The sequence below is a fragment of the Sapajus apella genome, unplaced genomic scaffold (genome assembly GCF_009761245.1).
Source record: "Sapajus apella isolate SASKATOON/1434 unplaced genomic scaffold, GSC_monkey_1.0 scaffold7200, whole genome shotgun sequence".
NCBI lineage: Eukaryota > Metazoa > Chordata > Mammalia > Primates > Cebidae > Sapajus > Sapajus apella.
Genome location: NW_022444124.1, coordinates 1 through 3,372, shown reverse-complemented (window position 1 = coordinate 3,372; position 3,372 = coordinate 1). Strand labels below are relative to the sequence as shown.

General features: G+C 50.3%; 1 pseudogene; it reads right to left on the bottom strand.

Moving 5' to 3' along the window:
• Positions 1-6: 6 nt before the first annotated feature.
• Positions 7-932, bottom strand: LOC116548125 (annotated as a pseudogene).
• Positions 933-3,372: the final 2,440 nt, after the last annotated feature.

The window sequence follows — 3,372 nt, the reverse complement described above, 5'->3', positions numbered from 1 at the left end:
CTACTCTTCCAGTGACATGGCCTTAAACGATGGCGTCCCCAAATGTATAGTACTTCTCAATGCCAAGGTTGTAACTGGTGCCCTTTTCATCCTTATAGGTGCTGGCGACGATCCTCAACTAGCCTCTCTCACCCCAGGGTTCACCCCATGAGTTCCGGACAATCCAGTATTCAGTCCCATCGCAGACACCCCAGCCAGCCATGGAAACGACATGGTTTAGGAAGGTGGTGCCCTGGTATTGGGCATAGACGCCTCCGGTGTAGTTAGCCAACCTTTCTGTTGCCATTATTCCACAGCTGATGGGACCATTTGCGTAGATTTCTGTCATCACCTTCTCCCTGCCAGAGACAGAGCCCTAGTCTCCCACTCTCCAGAGGGTGTCGCTCCAGATGGCATGGCACTCTGAATTCATTGCATGTCCCACATTGGTTAAACTTGTCACACTCCTGGTCCTTGGCCTGGTAGTTGTTGCAGGTCTCTTCGGGGATGCCGTCCCGGTGGGGTACTCCCACACAGGCAGTTCGTTGCCCCCTTCACCGGAGCCAGCATCACCGCAGTCGATGACGTGCTGCACAGACAGGAGGGTGGTGGGCCACGCGCCCTTCCTCTTGATGTTGATCCGATACGCCATGGCTCTGGTGCTGTCGTGGGCCCAGCAGGAGCCGCAGTCCTGGGGATGTGCTGGCTCCTGGTGATGCTGGCATAGTTGACACCACCCACGTTGCGCCAGTCCCAGCTCTTGGGCAGATCCGCTGGCGACAGGTACACATGAGGCCAGGGGTATGTGCTGCGCCCCCGCGGAGCCAGCGGGTCCCGGCGCAGGGGCGGGTGGCAGGTCTGGCCCGGGCGGAAGCAGAGGCCGCCCCGCGCGGCGCCGCCGGCAGCAGGAGCAGCAGCAGCAGCGGCCGCCAGCCCCGCCCGCGCCCCGCCATGGCCCCGTGCCGGCTCTCGGGTCCTGCTCTGGACCCCGCTCTGGGTCCCAGATCCCGCTCCGGCCCCCGCCCTGGATCCCGCCCCGCACACGGCCGACCCCGCCCTATTATTATTTTTTAATTTTCAAAACAGAGTCTTGCTCTGTCACGCAGGCTGTGCTGCAGTGGTGTGATCTTGGCTCCTGGCAACCTCTGCCTCCCAGGTTAAAGCAATTCTACTGCTTCAGTCTCCTGAGTAGCTGGGACTACAGGAGCATGCCATGACGCCAGGCTGATTTTTTGTATTTTTAGTAGAGATGAGGTTTCACCATATTAGCCAACCTGGTCTTGAAATTCTGACTTTGAGTAATCCACCCACCTCAGCCTCCCAAATTGCTGGGATTACAGGCATGAGCCACTGCACCCAGCCAAAAATCTTTTACTTTAAATTTTAAGATGTAGCTACTATTTTATTAAATATTTACTATTTGACTTTTCTGAATTATTATTATTATTATTATTTTTAATAAAGATGTGGTTTCACCATGATGGCCAGGCTGGTCTTGAACTCCTGACCTCAGGTGATCCACCCACCTCAGCCTCCCAGACCGCTAGGATTACGGGCATGAGCCACTGTGCCCAGCCAACTTTTCCGAACTTTTACTACTCCACTCACCATAAAAAGATACACTCTTTTGGTCAGGCTTGGTGGCTCACGCCTGTAATCCCAGCACTTTGGGAGGCCAAGGTGGGTGGATCACCTGAGGTCAGGAGTTCAAGACCAGCCTGGCCATCATGGTGAAACCCCATCTTTAAAAAAAAAAAAAAAAAAAAAAAGATACACTCTTTTTTCTTTTTTTTTGAAATGAACTTTCGCTCTTGTTGTCCAGGCTGTAGTGCAATGGTGCGATCTCAGCTCACTGAAACCTCCACCTCCCGAGTTTAAGTGATTCTCTTGCCTCAGCCTCCTGAGTAGCTGGGATTACAGGTATGTGCCACCATACCTGACTAACTTTGTATTTTTAGTAGAGATGGGGTTTCTCCATGTTGGTCCGGCTGGTCTTGATTTACCATGACTTATTGTAAAGAATATAAAAGATTTCAGATTGTCCTGGTTAAGTTTATTAGAATGCCTTATTTTATTTTATTTTTTGAGACAGGGTCTCTGTCAACTAGACTGGAATGCAGTGGCACAATCATAGCTCTCTGCAGGCTTGAATTCCTGGTCTCAAGGGATACTCTCACTTCAACCTCCCAAGTAGCTAGGACTACAGGAATGTGCCACCAGGTCCAGCTAATTAAAAAAAAAATTTAATAGGGTTGGGGGTCTCACTGTGTTGCCCAGGCTGGTCTCCAATTCCTGGGCTCAAGCAATCCTCCCACCTCCGCCTCACAAAGTGGTGGTGGGATCATAGGTGTGAGTCGCCATGTCCAGCAGAATAGCTTTTTTCAATCAAATTCTCTACATTTCCAAATTTATATTTAGAGGTAGTTCATACTTTTCTTCATGTTATGCCCCGAAAATCTTAAAGGAATTTTCTCCAAAATGTTTACGTTACTTCCCAAAGTTTCATAAGCTGTTAAGAATGTATCTTTTGGTAGGACGCAGTGACTTAGGCCTTTAATCCCAGCACTTTGGGAGGCCAAGGCAGGCGGATCACATGAGGTCAGGAGTTTGAGACCAGCCTGACCAACATAGAGAAACCCCATATCTACTGCAAATACAAAGTAGACATGTGTGGTGGTGCATGCCTGTAACCCCAGCTACTCAGGAGGCTGAGGCAGGAGAATCACTTGACCTCGGGGGCAGAGGCTGTGGTGAGCCGTGATTGCACCTTTGCACTCTAGCCTGGGCAACAAGAGCGAAACTCTGTCCTAAAAAAAGAAAAAAAGGCCGGGCGCGGTGGCTCACGCCTGTAATCCCAGCACTTTGGGAGGCCGAGGCGGGTGGATCACGAGGTCAAGAGATCGAGACCATTCTGGACAACATGGTGAAACCCCGTCTCTACTAAAAATACAAAAAATCAGCTGGGCATGGTGGCACGTGCCTGTAATCCCAGCTACTCAGGAGGCTGAGGCAGAGGAATTGCCTGAACCCAGGAGGCGGAGGTTGCGGTGAGCCGAGATCATGCCATTGCACTCCAGGCTGGGTAACAAGATGCTGTGGGGAATTTAAAGGTGTCCATGACAGGAACTTAGCCCTGGGTCTCTGCTTTTATAATTTTGGGATAAATAAATCTGAAAGCCAAGGCCAATATAAAATGAAAATGTGGGCCCCTTGTTAAATTTTTTTAAAAGAGAATTTCAAGACAGCGACAACAGAGCATTATATCCAGGACGGGTGTTTCTAACTGTGGGGCCCCATATGGCTATACATGTTGCATGCTGATATGGTTTGGATATTTGTTGCCTCCAAATCTCATGTTGAAATGTGATTTCCAGTGTTGGAGGTGGGGTCTGT